This window comes from Camellia sinensis, chromosome 11 (genome assembly GCF_055761805.1).
Source record: "Camellia sinensis isolate YWXY chromosome 11, ASM5576180v1, whole genome shotgun sequence".
Classification (NCBI taxonomy): Eukaryota; Viridiplantae; Streptophyta; class Magnoliopsida; order Ericales; family Theaceae; genus Camellia; species Camellia sinensis.
In genome coordinates this window covers 26,466,023-26,486,914 of record NC_138971.1, presented here as the reverse complement: position 1 = coordinate 26,486,914, position 20,892 = coordinate 26,466,023, and the positions used below count along the sequence as shown (strand labels likewise).

Here is a 20,892-nt window from a genome sequence, read left to right as displayed (position 1 = left end):
CTTGTGCATTCCCAGATGACCCCTCTTGTACAGTTTACCTCTGCATGATAAATTGAACGGCCATCCGCCGTATTGCCCTCTTATCTTTGGCATTTGTCCCTGGTGGATAAACCTCCTTTTCTAAGAAGTTCCAGATATCATAGTACCAAAGATTTTAATCTTGTGCTTCATCTATTCCGGCGATAGTCTCGTAGGCCGGCATATATCTCTACTTAATAATGATCAGACGCATCTGAACTCCAAATGGGATGTCTATCATAGAAGATAGAGTTGATAAGGCATCAATGAACCTGTTGTTCTCTCTCAGTAGATATGTGAAGGTTAGCTTTTCAAACCTAAGAATCAAAACATCCAAGGTCTGATGATAGACCTTCATCTTTTCTTCTTTAACCTTCCAGTCTCCTTTTGCTTGAGACACAACTAGGTTCGAGTCCCCAATGACGTCCAACCTTTTTGACCCTAGTTCTAGGGAGGTTTCCAAACCAGCGATAGACGCCTCATATTCTGCTTCGTTATTAGATACCTTGAACCGGAGTTTAAAGGCTAAGGGTATATGGGAATTGTTGGGTGCTATCAACAACACCCTTATCCCATAACCGTACTAGTTAGACGCTCTGTCAAAGTACATTGTCCAAATCTCTTCCTCAACTTGTAGAATGGATTCATCTAGGAATAGGTATTCTACCGCTTCATCCCCTTTTACTGGGTGATCTGCCAAGAACTCTGTTACTGCTCTCCCTTTAACCGACTTGCGAGTGACATACTTCAGATCAAATTCAAAAAGGAGAAGCAACCAACGAGCTAGCCTACCCGTAAGTGCCGATTTCTCAAAGAGATATTTGATGGGATCTAATCTTGAAACTAGAATTATGGAGTAAGCTAACAAGTAGTGCCTTAACTTCCTGGTAACCTATACTAAGGCTAAGCAACCTTTCTCCAACTAGTGGGTCTCGTAATCCAGCATTTTTTTGCTTAGGTAATAGATGGCTTTCTCCACCCTACCCTCAGATTCCTGAGCAAGCATGCATCCCATCGTTGTGTCCGTTACTGACAAATACAAAATCAAGGGCTTCCCCGGCTCTTACGGCGACAACACATGTGGGTTCTGAAGATACTGCTTGATCTACTCAAAAGTGAATTGACATCGATCATCCCATCAGAACTTCTTTCCTTTCTTCAGGAGACCAAATAGTGGTTCACAAGTCAAGGTTAATTTAGAGATAAACTGTCTTATGAATTTTACATACCCAGAAAGCCTCGCACCTCCTTTTTAGTCCTTGGTGGGGGCATTTCTAGGATGGCCTTGATTTTGGAAGGATCTAACTCGATGTCCCTCTATGTAATAAAAAAACCCAGTATTTTTTCTACTGTTATGATGAAAGTACACTTCTGTGGATTCAACCTCAGTCTGTATTCTCTGATCCATTGAAAGAATTTCTTCAAAGCGGTGTAGTGGCCCTCTCTTTCTTTAGACTTGACAATCATGTCGTCCATATACACCTCGACCTCTTTATGGATCATATCATGCAGAATTATGGTTACAGCTCGTTGATAGGTAGCCCCAGCATTCTTCAGTCCAAACGGCATCACCCTGCAGCAGTAGGTTGCCCAAGGCGTAGTGAAAGCAGTCTTCTCTATGTACTCAGGCGCCATCAGAATCTGGTTCTACTTGGAAAATCCATCCATGAAGGAGAGCAACGCATGGCCTGCAGTGAAGTCCACCAATTCATCGATGTGCGGTAGAGGAAAGTCGTCCTGCGAACTAGCTCTGTTCAAATCTCTAAAGTCCACACACATCCAAATTCTGTCGTCTTTCTTTGGCACTAGAACAATGTTGGCCAACCAAGTTGGATACTCAGATACTAGCAAGAACCCTGCATCTATTTGCTTGGTGACCTCTTTCTTAATCTTCAAAGCCCAATCTGGGCACATTCTCTACAACTTCTGTTTGATGGGTCGGGCCTCGGGGTCAAGAGGGATCCAATGCTGTACAATCTCAGGATTGATTCCAGGCATGTCTTTGTAGGATCACGTGAAAACATCTTTGAAATCTTCTAATAAAACGACTAAGCGCCCGCACTCCTCTAAAGACAACGTAGACCCGATCTGGACCAGACGAGGATCCTTTTTAGTACCCACATTAAAAGCAATGATTTCATCAGCGAGGGGTTTTGTAAGCCTCTCCTCCTCTCGATTAATCAAAAATTTCAAAACCAGAGGAATTCCTTCCTCTTCGTTTTCATCAAAATTTTGAAAATCATGATCAATGCAATAAACAAGTGGCACAGAGAAATACTCAGAATCTGCAGTGGCATTCTCATTCACAAGGTCAAGCTGATCTAGTTCCTCAGTTACAACCGACTCGAAGGAAAAAGAAAAAGACAATCTAGATAAAACCTCGGCATCCAGGTTATTAACCCCAAGAATACCGGACCCAGACTCAGAAGAACCGGAATATGATTCTGACTATGCAGACTCTATGGAATCAGATTCTGGTTCCCTACCCGATTCAAAACTGCTAGACAAGTAGCCCTCCTCTAGCTGCCAAACGAGAGACAGTCCGTCAGATGCATCCAAAATGCTGCTAGAAGGGTTCAAACCCAGTTGGTCCCCGATCATGGAAATTGTCAGGTTATCCCCCAAGCTCTCTGTGTCGGTTGGAGGATCCGAAAGAAGACATGCCAGTGTTGCTCCTATTTCAAGATCATTGTTGTTGGAATCACTTTCGATGATTTTCACAGTTTCAGCAATTGGTTCAGCTATTTCTTCCGTATCACTATCTTGTAGCTGCAAGTCAAAGAAAATCTCAAAGCTGGGAACCCGCTACCTCTCAGAGTTGAACCAGGGTTCAGGGAAATCACAGCATGGGAAGTCTTCTCCCTCCTGAACAAAATAACGATTCAGCGTCCCCCGGATTAGTCTGTGCACAAGTTCATAGCACTGCCCGGTCTACTTAGCTCTGGCTCTTCTGGCCATCTCTTTCCCTTTCCTAACCCAATCCTCTTTGGTGGGCGTATAGCCAAGACCAAAGGCGTGCGGGTTATGTGGTACATCGGCCAATGTAGTGACGCCTTTCTGGCCACTCCTTCCTAGCCCCATTCCTGGCATGTGTTGGAGTTTGTTCATGAAGTATACAGATTGGGTGCTAACATACAAGCCCTTATCAACAGCTAAGATATTCTGCACTACTCAGGCCTCAGCTAAAGTAAACCCCGAAAGGGAAACATCCTCTTCGGAATGCACAATCTCCAGCACAGGTGTAGTGATCTCTGGCGGAGGATGTATAGATGAATTCCAGAAGACTATGGCCACCCATTTCCCATGGGGGTACTTCAGCATTTCGTGGAGGGTGGAAGAGATAACTTTCACTTGGTGCAGCCAGGGTCACCCAAGAAGTAAGTTGAAAGTGGCTGGAACATCCAGGACATGGAACTCAATATCCTGTTAAGCTGGGCTGACTTGTACTCCGATTTGTATTGTTCCCATTACCTCTCTGCTGGTATTGTCATACGCCCAAATCAACTAGGCTGTAGGTACAAAATCTGCTGGTCTTAGGCCAATAGCATAAGCCGTGCGACAAGGACAGACATTGATTGCTGACCCCGTGTCGACCAATACCACTAGTACCCACTTTTCTCGACACTCCACTGATATATATAAAGGCTTGTTGTGTGCAGAGCCTTCCGGCAGTAGTTCCTTGTCTAAGAAGGTTAGAGTTAGCACAATGCCTCTCGGGAAGACTAATCCTACCATTTGTTCCGGGATCATGTCGATGGACAACTTAGCATTATCCATCATCGATAATACAACCTGTCTGTGCACTCGCAAAGCCATAAGCAGACCCCAGATATATATATCAACTTGAATCTTCTTCAACTATTTCAACACAGCTTCTTCTTCCAGCAGTTTTTATTTTTGTTTATCTACTTCTTTATCCTTCCCAGATGACTCGGGTTGGTCTAGGTATGGTGGTTTGAAATATCGGCCACTTCTTGTCATATGGTCAACCTCTTCCACATACCAAGTGCTGTTAGGAAGATCTTCACCCCAATCCTCATCGGTATGAACCAGGTGTAGGTCGTTCTCATCCCACTAGATTCATTCGACAACTGATAAGCATTTGTCCAGCTCCGTTGGGATTATCTTCTCGTCACAAATCTCCCCGGTAAGGTGTTGGGCTTTTCCAACTTTCTGTTTGTCTTCACCCATTTCTTGCTCAAAACGCTTCAATGCAGCTTCTTGCTCCGTATGTACAGTGCTAACAGTGCTCAGCTCTTGAGCCAATTGCTCTATACCAGTGTTCTCTGGAAGTTTACCCTTTCCATCGGCCATTCCGACCATTGCAGCGGTTCTCGCTTCCTGTTCCTCCAACTTCAATTCAGTTCCCTCATCTATATCAAGTTCATCACTTAACCACCTAGAATCGTTTGTCGACCCATTCAAATCAAACCAATCAATATGCACGTCCCTTTGATCTTGCTCCTCGAAGAACTACAAATTGTCTATGTTCTCCTCTAGGTCGTCCAGATCATCTAATCCCTAACTTGAGCCATCCTCTCAAACTACACTGACCTCCATCTCAGCTGGCAACACCACTTTCAACTTAGCTTGATTGATTGGCACAATATAGCAATACGGGTTATGCACCCCTTCAGATAAGTCCTTAGAGCCCTCAGTCAATGGGCTGATATTTTCCACCAAGGTCAACCTCCCTTTATCTACCATTGTCACCACCATGGTTCAGTTTGAAGTGTAGAAGCGTTCATCATGCATAAGTCTGTGCTCTCAGGGATGAACAATGCCAGTTTAGGTAGGTGGGAAGGGGTGATGTATATACTAGGGTCATAAGGGACGGCCAGTGTGTGGATGAGGTTTATATGCCGGGGTAGAGGGAGTTGATTATGTGGTTGGAAAGGATTTGTAGTGACGTTGGGTTTTTGGGGAGACGCTATCACCTTATTGTCAATGAGATCTTGAATCTCATGACGCAACCTATAACATTGATCCGTGTCATGACTGTGCTGCTGGTGAAAAACACAATATTTGGCCAGGTTGTGTTTCGGGGAGAGAGGATCGGGCAGAGGGCGAGGCTCTAGTGGCTTAAGATGCCCCTTTTTTATTAGGGCCCCTAGGGCTTTCGATAAAGGCATGTAGAGTGGGGTAAAGATCCGTTGAGATCAAGGCTAGCTAGTTGAGGTTTGTGAAGTTGTGTTGGATGAATTGGCGAAAGGGTTGGCAATTTTGGGTATAGTGGTAACCATACTCACATCCGAAGGTTGTGAAGAGGTGCTACCACTCGTGGTTGTATTGGAGCTGTGTGTAAAGGGCCTTTTGGGCTATTCCTTCTCATCAACGATTAACCCCTGTTTCATCACATCTTCAATCTCTACCCTTATATCATGGAGCTCAGCGAATGTAAATAATGGCAAGACTATCATTTTCTGCAATAATCTCCCTTGTAGGTTATGGACCACCATTCTGATTTGGTCCATTTAGACGGCCTAATAGTCATCATAGAGGCCTTAGCCCTCTATCGGGTCACAAAGCCCAAGAAGCCCTCCTTTGGCTTGTGGTGGGTTGCTTCAAGATCACGGGTTTTGACCTCGATTTGGGTATTGTAGGAGTATTACGCGATGAAGGCCTTGGCCATTTCCTCCAAACTTCGTTTCATAGAGTCTTTTAGCTTGGCATACTAGATGGCTGCTATACCCGATAGGGTCCGGCCAAAAAGTGATAGCTTCTAAAGTCTAGTGAGACCCGTTGGTCGTAGGGTATCATAAAATAACTGCAGATGGACCATAGGATCCTCAGAGCCATCAAACCAGTCTATGTGCAGCATCTTGAATCTGTCCGATAGAGTTACTGCAGAGTTTGGGTATCCATCCACAATGTCAGGGATTGAATTCACACCATGTGCCCGCTTAAAGAGATTTTCTAGCTTGTTGACCTTCAGTGCAGTGGGGTCAACCTCGAATTCCAATGGTGCCTTCATTTGGTACACTGGCGTCATGGAGGTCTGAGGTGGGATCGGATCTACCAGAATGCCCAGATTCTCTTGGACATTGACAGTGACTCCGGGTGCTAGAATGTTCGCTAGAGATGCATGGGATGCCGAGGCTATCGCTGATTGTGGTTGTTGTTGTTGCAGCCCCTTTATCACTTCCACTTGGTGGGCTGTGACCTTAGCTTGGAGGGTAGCATCTAGCTACATAGTTTCAATGGTCTGCTGGAGCTGACGAAGCATGTTTTCCATGCCAACTGGGGGACATTGAGCCATCAGAACTGGTGAGTAATCTCTCACTGGAGTGGAAGTAGAAGATTGAGCCTGACTAGGCACAGGTGAAGTAAAAGGTAACTGCTGGACTAGTGAATTATGCCTAACCCTCCTCCGTCTCGTAACCGGTGGGAGTGAAACCAACACTGGCTGTCCCCTGACAAGATCCCTAGATCTGTAAAGTCGCCTTACACGGGTCCAAAAATGATTAGGGGGTAATAGAATCGTCTAAAGAAATTGTAAAAAACTACCTTGCAAAAAGAAATAAAAAAAAAGAAAGCAAAAATCAGAAATCGCACAGCACCTCGGTTTAGATATTAACAACACGCAGTTACAATCATAAGCTATAGAACTGTACTCAACACTGATTCCTACCCCCAAAACTGATACTCAAACTTGCAACTGATACATACATTCCTGTAGAGTTTCACTCTAAAAGCATATAATAGTTAAGTGAGAGCCAAAACACCCCTATGATGGGGTAGGGTTACCTTGTCATAGTTTCGTCAGGAACTAGGGTTAGCTATTCAAGCAAAGTGGTTTCACACAATCCTACATTTGGGTAAGCAACCTGTCCTAGTTTGGAACAGTCTCTATGGCTTTCGATATGCAACTAGGCCGACTGGTAAAAAAAAAAAGGGTACCTCAGCAAAACTACCTAATATAACTCTCACACCTAACACTGAGAAGTGAAAGGAAGATCAAATGGTATAGCGATAGTTCAGATCCAAGGGTTGTGTTCCCATTGTGGTAAAGCCCACAACCGGTCAGCCTTTTGGCAAGCTTTTCCAAGCAAGCCTCCGACAAACCATTTAGGAATAGCAGATGGCAAACATAGTGACTTAGGTACACCAATGCAAATGCAAATGGAAAGAAATACATAAGTGTAGATAAAAGAGTCATATCATGAGTTCAAGTCAAGTTTTCTAAATCCCTAGCAGAGTCGCCAGAAACTGTGGCTCGGCTTTTTTGCGCCCCCTTTTGGAAACTCAAAAAGAAGCCCTACAGTTCATACTCCTATAGTTCTGAATCTAATCCCACAAGTACAATGTAAAACTGATAAACACCAAAGAGTCAAAATTCGTCAAATCATTTTGGAAAATTGATTTTGAATCAAAAGTGCCAAAATTGGACTACTTTTCCAGATACAGAGTTGCCACCTAAATATTTTATTTTTCAGGAAATTTAGGAAACCCATGACTCGTGCCAAAGGCCACGTGCCCGTCATCACTAAAGTTTCCTCGGCTCGAGAACTTGGGTACGAGAGGAAAAGGTTATGAATTGAGCACCCACGCTCGCTCGATCAAAAATTAGCCTCTACTAATCATGATATGATTTTTTTATAAACATTATGTGCTATTGTTCTGATTATCAAACTAGCATTACTATGTGATGCGCACAATCAAGTATAGACTAGTTTGCTCAATTTGGGACAATTCAACTTCATGTTTGTTTTGGAAAATGGTTTGAATTTGCCACCTCAAGTGGGCCTAAAGTTTGCGGATTTGCGACTCAACAAAGTGGGCTTAAGACTGATTTGTCACTAGACATAGTGGGCTTAAAACGCACATTTGTTGAATTGTTCCAATTCAAGCAATAAGCCTTCATCTACAAGCATTCAAGCAGTTTATCAAATAAGCATTTAGCCTCATGGTGAGCATGCCAGACATGGCAACATTCACATTCATGCAAGTATGCTAAAGTATTAAAAACTCACCTAGTACTCTGAGCCAAAGGAAGACAAAGTTAGAAAAATATGCATGATTCCTAACTATACCAAATGACTAATGCAACGCATGCAAATAATGCAATTAATAGGCTGGGCTACTAATATGGCATATGATTCGATTTGATAACATGCGATTAACACGTATTCAAAGAAGGTATTGAAATGATAATGCAGCTTGAATGATGCGCCGAGCCTCGGTGCATGCGAGACAAGATGAATGTCTGCAAGAATAAGGTATGCTAATTGAAACATGTCCCTAATCTAACCATCAAAAGCGATTAAATAAAAGGAAGAAAGGCATGGGGCTGGAAGACATACACATTATTACACTTTGCCCTCACAAAGGAGAGTCCGAATGAGTAAAGAAAAACTAACAAGCAACTAATTAGGGCTAAGCTAATTAAGCTAATAAAACAAATATTATACCTCTTGAAGAGAAGAGTGATTCAAGGCAACAATCCAAGTCAAAACCAACTTGTAGAGCTTCAAGAGGGCCTCAAAGAACCGCAGCTCAAAGGTGATCAAGTTTTGTCAAGGAAGTCAAGGCAGGAGTGTAGTGTAAGTAGGCAAAAGTATAGAGAATTACAAAAGAGAGAGAGAGAGAGAGAAAATTTTGAGTTTGAAATCTTCTAACCTCAAAACATGAGAGAGGGACTCCCTATATATAGAAAACATGAATTCTATATAAGGAGATCCAACCCTCCACGTGTGGACAGATGCATGCATCTGTGTAACCAGCTGGCACAGTTGGCACAAAATATCTACAACAAACACTGGTGGCCGGCCGGCCATCCCTAATGGCCAACAAGGCATCATTGATGGCCGACAAGGCACATCAATGGCCAACAGACTGGAAGCTCTGGCTGGCAGCCTTCACAGATGGTTGGTAGGCCACCAGAGACTGCAGGAGGGAAAGACCAAGACATGGTCCAAAAAGGAGACAAAATGGATGCAGGGGTTTGAAAGGCTCAAACCTGTGGTGTTCCGTTGAGGGCTTTAAGCACTCGATGAGCAATCAGACTCGTCATCGGATGTACCTAAAAGAATATCCAAGTCTTGTAGGGCCGTCAAAAATGGGGTGTCTACATATATATGACTTAGTTTACATATAAGTTTGCTATCCATATACTTGATTAAGAACATTCACTATGGGACAACCAACCGATTAAATTTAAGAGAGTGGAAGAAAGAGAGAGGAATATGGTGTGATCAATGCTTGAGAGTTTGGTTTACATGGGAATGAGAGAATATGTGTATATATATATATATGTACACATATATATGTAGGAATAATTGGAAAGAGAGGAAAAAGAGGATATAAAGGTCAATTTATATGTTCTATTAACAAAAAGGGAAATTTGATTTACACACTAGTAATCATCTCAGTATATACCACTAACAGATTAAATTTAAATTTTACTAATATCCTCAAATGAAAAGATCATTAAGGATAATATGGAGGTATATTCTACCCATTCGAAGATTTCATATATAAAAACAAAAAATACTCTTCACACACTATCATCACCTCTAAATATATAAACATCCAAAATAAAACGTCTAAAATAAATTAGTTTTGAAGATTTAGGGTTTAAGGACATAAAAAAAAATGATTTTGAAGATTTAGGGTTTAATAAAATTGAAATCAATTGGTTTTGAAAATTTGCATACAATGGATGACACCGAGATTGTTGATTTTAAAAAATACAACAATGAAAATGTCAAATTAATATAGTTTTTTTGTTTTTTGTTTATCTCATTCATATAATGGTTGGAAAGGTGACTTTCTCACATGTTCGGATAACTAGAACTGAATTTTACACAATGTTCGATTATTTTCATTCGAATGTTCGATTATTTTTATTCGAACAAAACAATTTTGTTCAAATTATTAAGGTTGACCAAATTATAAATGTTCATACATAAAAAAATTTAACATTTTAATTCCTTAAGAATATCATTTCTCAATTTTTCACTTTAATAATTTAATTTTTTTTAAGTATATTTTCTTTTCTTTTCTTTTTTTAACAAAAAGTAAATGTATTCAACATTTACAAACAATAAATAAATAAATATAATATTTATTCAACATAATAAGTCTGAACGAGTTAAAATTATTCAACATATAAACTATAAATGTATTTATTTTGTTCAACATAAATATTTTGAATATATTCAATTTGTTCAATTTAATTTTTTTGTACGATGATATCATGTTCAGATAATCAAAGTTGAGTTAAACTCGAAATCGAAATTGTTATGTAAGTTCAATCGATAACCAAATCAAAAGAAGATAGGAAAAACATACCAATGTGAGAATAAAAGGTGTGAATTGACGGTGGGAATGATAAATTTTCAATATTGACAATGCACCATCGAAATAACGGCGAGACGATGGCAAAAATAGAAATCTGAAATGACGATAGTACACTGGCAAGCGAACGGCGAAATGACAGCGACAGTGAAGACGTGAAACAATGAGAATGCACCAGCCGAACAAAACTCTCTGCTGGCGTTGGAGATCTTCAACGCCGAAGATAGAGATATATGGTGTTCTGAAGATATAGATATTTGGGTGTGGGTTGTGGTGTGTATTCAAATGCATAAGTGGTGCGTTATCTTATGACTAGTAATGTTAAGTTAAGGTATAAATTAAAATATTTTCAAACTCTAAAAATTGTTATTTATGTGTACTAAGTAATAGTGTGCACTGAGATTATTAGTGGTGTGTAAACAGAATTACTCTAACAAAACTTTGTGAGGGTTATGTGGTTATTTTCAAGATAAATTATACTTTGTCCTCTTTATTTTTGATCACTTTCTCACTTCGGCTCTTAAAGTGTTTTTTTTTTTTCTAATTTACTCCTAAACTAACTTCTGTTAAAAGCTAAACAAAACATGATAAATTGGTGGTCACGTGGTATAAAAATATTTCATTATAAATAGCTCACATTTCTGACACAATTCAAATCTCAATATCATAATATAATTTTTATATTTTGGGACAATTGTCGTGATATTTTTTGTCTAATTTTGAACATAAATTAAATTTAGAAGTAAATTAGAAAAAGCTTAAAATTTGAAGGGTTAAAGTAAGAAAAAATAAATTAAAAGCCAAAGTGAGAAAGTGATCAAACATAAAAAGGACAGTGTAATTTACCTTTTTTTTTTCTTTTTTTTCAAATGAGTAATCTGCATATAAACCAAACCACAACGAGATAAAGTAATTTATCCTTTTTTTATCTCTCTTTTTTTCAATTTTCTTTCCTGAGCCAACAAATTTATTTAATTTTTTTTTGTCTAGAAATTAAATTCTTATCAAATAAATATACAAACAGTTAATACGAAATCCTATGACATCGGCCAGTACACAAATTATACCAAATAAAAAAAATCATAAATTGAGAAATAGTTTCTCGTAGTTATAAATAGATCATTTTCTTGTGAACCACAATCCACTATTTCTTGTCACATTTATATATTCTTTTATGATACATTTTATCTCTCCACTCAAAATCCAAAATACATATATAAATTACAACCACATTACATTTTAATTGCCACTACCTAAACCTTAACTTTACTTTGGCTTTTATACTAATCTCTCTATCAAACCACAATGCATTCTAATTTTCACTACCTGAAACTTAAACATTACCTTGGCTTTTAAACTCCTCTCTCTCTCTCTCTCTCAAACCTCATAGAGCATTTCAACCTCAACAGGCTGTAATAGCGACACCCCTATAACAGGAAATGCTGACCTACAATTCCTATGCAGAACTTTATAGAATGCAAGCATATACCCATCAAACCCACCACAATTTTTACTTACATAAAACCTTGTCTTTCCCCGAACGTGAACCGCGCTAGTGAGCTTTGCCGCTTCCATATTAGACATCTCTTCCTCAAGCTCAGAAGTAACTAACGTTGCATAGTTAGAGCCGTTCTGTATATGTGCCCGCAATCTATCAATAAGTTGACTCAAAAAATCGTCTCCTTCAAGATCAAGAGAATCAACATAACCATATTGAACCACACATCTGTATAACCCTTTGAGGCCTAGTTTGCTGACAACAATTCTTTCGTGTGGCGCAACTATGTGAACCAACAAGTATAGAAAGGTCATGAAAATAGTAACCTTGTGAAGAGATTTCATGTTCTTTATGTAATGCCCGAGCATTGGGGTCAAACCGTCTTGAATGCTGGTGTAGAAGAAGCAAACTCCGGGAACTCTTTGGGCTTTGGGATCGCATAATAGCATTCTCAGTCGGTCTCTGTCTATCTTGAGGGATAGCTCATACTAGATCTTTCTGTGACTTCCATGGAACCAATCGAACAAGACGAAAGCAAGGATGAAAGAAATGGCAAATGGAATCCATCCACCTTGTGGGATTTTTGTGGAAACCGCACTGACGTAAATGCCTTCCATTACAAAATATACGATGAAGCAAAGAGCAACCGACACCGGTGGAGTTCCCCAAATCATGATCATGACTAATGTCAATAGTATTGTGGTGATGATCATAACAAGGCTAACAACAACACCTGTAAACAATGTCTTGACGATTAGTAGATGCATTAAATTACAGAATAAGAAAGTCAAATGACTTATAAATAGGAAAAGAGAAGCTGCATAACACAATAGAACGAATGATAGTAGACGTGTTTGATTGTGTTTTTTTTAAGTTTTTTAATTTTTTTTGAAAAACGCATTTGGTGAACTATTTTTGAAAAACATTATGATAAACTAGAAAGTAAATTTTCAGATGTTTGATTAAAACATAAATAAAGATTCGAGGTTAATTAGTTTATCATACCAAAAGCATTTCCAATATCCTTTCCATCACCGAAAATGAGAATGGCAGCAATACGAAGTATCATGAGGATGTTATTGATTTCCGGGTAGTAAACCTCGCCTTCTTTCTTGGACGATGTGTGCACCACCTTGACTTGAGGGAAATAATCCAGTGTGACTGATTGCTTGATGATGGAAAAGGTGGCCGATATCAAGGACTGACTCGTAACAATTGCTGCCAACGTGGCTACGATGAACATAGGCTAGTAAATTGTTTTTGGTATAAACTTGTAGAACCCGTCATCATGATCATTTGGGTTTTTGATCAGGTATGATGTTTGTCCCGCATATGTCAGAACCAACGATGGGTATATAGTAAATAAAAAGGCTTGTTGCTAGGAGAGAATGTGTTAGAAAACCGCTGCATAATATCAGAGAAATGGAAATTCACGAGATTGGGAGCTAAATATTGAAGAAAGTCTGAAGATATTTTTTTTCATACATTTCATTCCATCACTCTACAAGTATATATACACATGGTAACCACCTAACTAATTCTATCTAACTAATCCTAACTATGTAACTGTGTAACTATGTAACTGTATCTTGTTATATAGAATGCTAGTCTACAACAGAATATATCTAGCTATTATACAACTGCCGTATCTGCAGATGATGAAGGATCCTTATCATTCCCCCGCAAGATAAGGGGTGGAGAAGAAACCCTTGGCTTGGATGTGAGAAAGGCAAATCGAGCAGAGGATAGTGGTTTAGTGAAGACATCAACAAGTTGAGCCGAGGTTGGAACATACTTGAGCAACAATCGGCGAGCGGCAACCTTCTCGTGAACAAAATGACAGTCTACTTCGATGTGTTTAGAACGGCTATGGAAGACGGGATTGGCAGCCAAGGAAAGAGAAGAAAAGTTATCACACCATAGCACAGGAAGAGAAGGTTGAGGTATAGCAAATTCAGCAAGCAACATTTGCAACCAAGTTAATTCAGCAGTGGCATGAGCTAAAGAGCAATACTCAGCTTCGGTGGACCTGCATGATACTGTGGATTGTTTCTTAGAAGACCATGGGAGGAGATTGGCACCCAAATAAACACAATACCCAGAAGTAGATTTACGATCAGATGGATCTCCAGCTCAGTTTGAATCACTATAAGCCTGAAGATGAAAATTACTGGGCTGAAAGTGCAAACCGTGAGACAAAGTGCCCTGACCATATCGTAGAATGCGTTTGACAGCAGCAAAATGTCCATTGGTAGGAGAGTGCATGTACTGGCAAGCAGAGTTAACAGCATAGGAGAGTTTAGGCCTTGTAATGGTAAGATACTGAAGAGCGCCAACAATACTACGATAGAGAAAAGGTTGGGAGAATGGAAGAGAAGCATGGAGAAGAAGAGGGGGTTTGAGAGAGACAGGAGTAGCACAAGGTTTACAATCCTTCATTCCAGCCTTCGCAAGAATATCAGTAGCATATTTTGATTGGGAAAGAAAATAGCCATGAGGAGAAGACTGAACCGAGGTGCCAAGAAAATAGGAGATGTGGCCCAGTTCCTTAATGGAAAATGCCTTGTGCATGTGGGTGAGAAGAGCTTGAATAAATTCTTCATTAGTGCCAGTAAGGAGAATGTCATCAACATAGATGAGGAGATAAGTGATAGAAGAAGTGGTCTTGCGAACAAATAAAGAGGAGTCACATTTGCTTTGAAGGAAACCTTGAGAAAGAAGAAATCCAGAAAATGTAGAGAACCATGATCTTGGTGCTTGCTTTAAGCCATAGAGAGCCTTATGTAGTTTACAGACCGTAGTACGCTTAGAGGGATCAACAAACCCAGGTGGTTGATCCATGTAAACTTCCTCCTCAAGATGACCATGCAAAAAGGCATTACTAATATCCAGTTGTTTGAGGGGCCAATTATGATGTAAAGCCAAACATAACATGATCCAAATTGTGGGTTCCTTGGCCACAAGACTGAATGTATCGTGAAAATCAATGCCCTGTTGCTAAAGGAAGCCCTTAGCGACAAGTCTGGCTTTATGTCGGGAAACAGTTCGATTAGAACCGAATCGATTTCCCCGATATGTACCTCTTGAATCACCCCGAGGGGAACCACGATTATGATGATACAAAGTAAAACCTTTAGGGGAATTATCATCCTTCATGGTTGCGTCAGCAACAGTCAGATTAGAGGGATGGTTGATCTGACCTTCAATATGAATAGCCTCGGAACAGAGGAGAGAAGAAAGTTCTTCCATTCTAATACACTCCGATCGAGCTCGGATAACTGTTTTAAGAGAATCATATTCAGCAAGCAATCCATTCAAAGTAATCAACACAATATTCAGCTGATGAATGTGAGATCGAGACAAAGAGGTGAAATGTTTTTCAAGCAACATCCATACCTCAGAACTGGTGTGAAGATGAAGAATAGTGGTAAATATTGCCAGAGAAAGCGTAGCAGTGAGACAACTCAAGAGATGTGAATCAATCACTCTCCATTGTACTGCTTCAAGATTACAAATTTCATTAACTGAAGAATTCCGAGTTGAATCTAGTAGACAACGATATGATCCATCAACAAATTTGAGAAGATCGGTTGTGCGAAGAATGTTCTGCATCTGGTTTTTCCAGATGAGAAAGTTTGTGCTATCAAGTTTGACAGTAATGAGAGAATCGAGATTTGAAATCAGCATAGTGAGATTGGGAGGAATAGATGAAGAAGAAGCCATTGCAGAGTGCTAGCTAGAGCTTAACGGCTCTGATACCATGAAGAAAGTCTGAAGATATTTTTTTTCATACATTTCATTCCATCACTCTACAAGTATATATACACATGGTAACCACCTAACTAATTCTATCTAACTAATCCTAACTATGTAACTATGTAATTGTATCTTGTTATATAGAATGCTAGTCTACAACAGAATATATCTAGCTATTATATAACTGCTGTATCTACAGATGATGAAGGATCCTTATCAAAAACAATACCTGAACAGATTTCCGATTGAAATGACCAAGATCAGCAAACAATGCTTCTGAACCTAAAAAAAGTGAAATTTCACATTAATGAATCAAGCGTGTCTAGAACACTGTACTTGCCTAACCAATAGATTCTTCCACCATGATCAACTAAGCAATTGAACCTAACCTTCACAAAAAAAAAAAAGGGGGCAAGGCAACCAAGAAATCAAGAAAATGATATTCAAACGGGAAAAAAAAAAAAAAAATGAGTACTACAATAAATTGGGTCAGCTTGAATTTTTGAATTAGAATTCCCAGATAAATCAGATTCAGGTGATCTCTTATTGGATTTGTCATAATCAGCACGGGTTCAGGTTAAGATTTTTATAATTGGGACGGATTCGAAATATGCCAAATTCGATTCAAATCCAATTAACAAACCTAGTAAAGACCTTCATAAGTACATATACAAACCAAAACATAGAAAACTTTAAGCACCAATTCTTTCTTGTTACTTGTAAATTCATTATATCTAAACCACTAAGGAAAAATTGATCGTCTTCCTCAATCTTTCTGCAATAAAGTACCTAAATCATGGCTTTCGAACATTATTTTCAAATTTTAACACTAGCATTTAGCACTGCTATTCAGGTTATAGGCTAGAGGAGTATGCATTCCACAGTAGTTTGTGGAAAGAACAGTAGTGTCATTCGTTAATAACCACAATGTAATGTCATTCGTTAATAACCACAATCTAATAGACCAGAAACACGAGGCTCACCAGTGATGCAAAGGACGGTGCCACCAAGCAATAGCCAGCCTTCCTTTCCAGTTCTCAGAAAAAAAAAAAAACTGACGATGTAGTGCGGTTATATTGCCTTGAATATGCTCAGGTAATGACGAATAACGCTATAAATTCCTATAAGAGGAGTAGTGACGGTCCATGCGCCCATAATGGGAGAGAAAATGAAACTCACTCGTGAGGTACCATACTTCTGCAGCAGGAACAGAACAATAAGAACTACTGCAGACAGGACTTCAACTAAGGCTGCAAATTGAAAACCAAGAAATCTGTGAGCCCATAAACAAACTGAACTCCATAAAAATGAAAAGAAGTTTCAGTTGCTACTATGATCTCTTCCATCTCTCATGCTTTTTAGCTAATATATCTGTTGTCAAGTGCTTATATCAAGTATTTCAAAGGAGAAAACTTAAGTTCACAGAGAAATAGTTCAGTCCTTCACCAACACATGTTTCCAAGGTCGACACTGGATTTACTTATCTGTTTGTTTTGATACTAGAAAAATGGGTTTTAATGTTGATTTTACCAATGTACCATTTAGTTAGGGAACAATATGATATGCTTAACTGCAAAAAGTAGACAGACTGTAACATAAGGATTAAATTAAATCAATTTGGAAAGTTAGAGGGCCTATTTGAATGAAAAAATAGATTAGAGGCTTAATTGAAAAAAATACACAAAGTTAAAGGGCTTTTGATTTCAAGAAAATGACACCTTCAAAAGGTGTCATAGTCATTGAACTTTAACGACAATCAAATATTAGGAACTAGCTAAAGTTACAGAACTCCATGTCAATACTTACATTTGCTGACAGAAGGAAAAGGTGCTCTTATGCTGTCCATTCTTGATAACACTGGAACAATTTTGATAAAAGATAGAAGATTGTTATGAACAATTAAACACATATACTGCTGCAAAAAAAAAAAAAAAAAAAAAAAGAAAGAAAAAAAGGTTTAGGATAGTTAAATTAAATGGTAGCAAACCTGAGATTGCAGGTGTAAGTATCCCATCACCGATCGCGACCACACTTTTTTCGAAAAAAATACCCGGCCTACTTCACTTTTCAGAGCTTGAGTTCAAAGCTACACGTTTGGAAGAAAGAATTCCAATATCCAAATTCCTCCAAAGTAATGAATATAAAGTAAATGCTCCACCTGCAATAAATCATTATCCAGAATTTGAGAATTCAGGAAAACGGGTGCATATGGATGCAAGTGACATATGGAAAAATAGTTCGTACAAATCAAGAATAGAATTTAACATATTGAGCAAGCAAAATTTTAAATTTAGTCATGATAAAAGAATTAAATGTATCGCGGAAACAAGCTTTTTGTTTTGATAAGTATATCGACCATATAAGACTTTCATTATCATCTCAAAACCATTGTCGAAGAACAACTTGGTAATAAAACATGCAAGATTGATTGATCATATTTTTTCCTCGGAATAGAACTTTTGAGTCCACAAGCTTCCACATATCAAATTCACTTCATAAGGACAAGTTGAATCTAAATCTGAGTTTAATTGGGTAACAAATTCACTCAATTGAATGTGGGTAACAAATTTCCTAATAAGAGAATATGGGCGGCTCAAGAATGAAGTATAAGGAGAATGTTGTGAAAAGCACCACACAATTGCTATGTAGAGAGGGTCCCCACCCTCCTTCGCACATATGAAAGCCTTCACAACCAATAAGAATACTTCATCAACCAAAGCGATACATGGAAGGAACAAAAAAATTGTTGCATGAATAATAAATTTTGAAGCCTCGTAAAAAATTATTGTCTTATAGCTGTGGTCAAAATTAAAGCAGAATAAAAACACTCAGATATGAAGTTCTTTACCTCTGATCTTGCAATGGCATTGGCAACATGCAAATTATTTTCATTCTTTTCTAAGAGTAGTTTTTTAAACCAAGTTTTTCGTACAGTAAGGGTGTGTTTGGTAACGTTTACGTTTTTAGTTTATATTTATAAAATTTTTATAAATTAATTTTTGTTTATTTTTAGAAAAACATAAACTACAAACGCATTTGGTAATTAACAAAATGTTTAAAAAAAATTTAAAATATAAAAAAAAGTGAGAAATGGCAAATGGTGACAAGTGGCTGCGGAAGATGGTGGTGGAAAGTGGTGCCGGTGGGTGGTGGGTAGCTGGCGGTGGTGGGTGGTGGCTAGCTGGTGGTGACGGGTGGGTGGTAGTGGTGGGTGGGTGGGTGACGGTGGCGGGTGGTGGGTGGGCGGCGGATGGCCGGTGGTGGTGGCGGTGGTGGGTAGGTGGGTGGGTGACGGTGGCGGGTGGTAACGAGCGGGTGGTGGTGGTAGAAGGTGGTTTTGAGGAAAAAACGTAAACTCAAAAAATGAGTTTATGTTGGTTTTTAAACAGAAATTTAAAATTTGACTAACAAATTTTTTTTTCAATTATTTTTTTTCCAAATAATTTTCTTTTAAATTAATTTTTTTTCCAAATATTTTTTTTTTCAATTTTTTTCCAATTAATTTTTTTTCCTCAATTATAATGTGTATGATCCCATTGTCATAAATAATAAAAAATAAATATAAATATTTCAGTCCTGAACAAATATATTTTTTAGTTTATGTTTTTAAAATTTTTTAAACATTTTGTTCAAATCAAACGCGTTTGTAGTTTATGTTTTTCTAAAAATAAACAAAAACCAGTTTGTAAAATTTTTGTAAACATAAACCAAAAACATAAACGTTACGAAACACAACCTTATCATTCTATCATATACCATATGGTTTGTGGAAAAGCCAAAAAACATATCTCCAAATAATCTTGGCATCACCCCAACAGTTACCACAAAACCCATTCAAAAGCATCTTTAAAGCATATTACCCACATTTGCCTAATTGCGGGTCATGCCTCAAACATAATTCCAGGTCACTTATGTCTAGTAGAAATGGACAAGATTTGTTAGCACATAGAAGATGAAGGAGAAAGTATTTCCAAGAAAAGAATCACTTGGATCAAGTGGCCAAACAAAAAAATTCAACCAAATTGAAAAATGGTAAAAAGAAAAACATGTTGTAATAACAAGAAATAATAATAATTCTCATCATCATGACAAAGAAATGAAAAAAAAAAAGTGTAGTTAAAGGAACTACATCAAATTATCCTCCCACAATTTAATTTTGGAATTGTTGCCAACATAATACTTAAAACAAGGCAAACAAATAATAATTAAAAAAAAAAATTATAAATGAAAGAGACTACTGACTAGTTGAAAGTAAAGGATAAACTATATTGACAAAGAAAGAATTGAGTCAAATTCACGACAAAGGCAAGATAAATGGTTAATGTCACATATAAGCAAAACATATAGAAGGCCAAATTTTGGAAGCTAAAAGGGAATCCTCGCCACAACGTTAGATATTAGCATAAACATAAAAACTACAATGGATCATTTAAATTATTTTATACCTTCACCCTAATCATCGGCTATGAGAGCTACGCAAGCATACTTGACGACCCCAATTAGACTGAGGGTCCAAAACATGATCCAGTAGATATCCAAGTAATCATCTTCAGTTGGAGATTTCAGTCGCATTGAAGGATAAACATACAGTGGGGAAGTCACAAGCCCTCCAAAAACAACTCCTAATGTCTTGTAAGCAAGTTTTAGAGTTCCTTGATCCAACATAAGAGATTTTACTTACAACTTCAAATTATAAAAAATTTCAAAAATTAAAACTAAAAACTTCATATTAAGAAGAAAAACAAAAAAGATAAGAGACAAAATTGAAGTTAGAGTAGTAAATAATTTCAAATATTTCTAAATGAACTATTAAACATAAACGTAACAACTTCAAATTAACAAATTTGGGAAACCTCAACTGGATCATTTATAAAAAAATAAAAAATAAAAAATAAAATAAAAAAAAATGAAAAATGATAGATGAAAATTATAGTGAGACATAGGACCAGAATGACAATGGTCTAACATTCTATTTGTTTTTTGGATTTGTTGTGGGAAAAGACAAAAAGAATGTAAACAAAATAATTGTTCTTTGTTTGATTATCAGGGAAAACAACAAATATATATGACAAAAGCTAGTAAAATAATCATAATTAATTGTAAATTTTATTTCATAAAAAATTCTAATTCTGAAAAAAAAAAAAATGAATTTAGTGAATAATTGGCCATATAACTACTATCAGTGTATTTTGAGAAAACTCAAAAATTGAAACATCAACACCTTTATAATAGTATAGATAGATGGATATAGATGTATTATATTACTATAAAGCACGCAATAATTCAGAAATTTTGGGATGCTTTTTTGTTTTAGCCAAAAT

At 37.9% G+C, this 20,892-nt stretch overlaps 1 pseudogene; it reads right to left on the bottom strand.

The window, feature by feature from the left end:
• Nucleotides 1–5,740: 5,740 nt before the first annotated feature.
• LOC114302241 (putative potassium transporter 17) lies at nt 5,741–20,236 on the bottom strand (annotated as a pseudogene).
• Between the last annotated feature and the right edge of the window lie 656 nt (nt 20,237–20,892).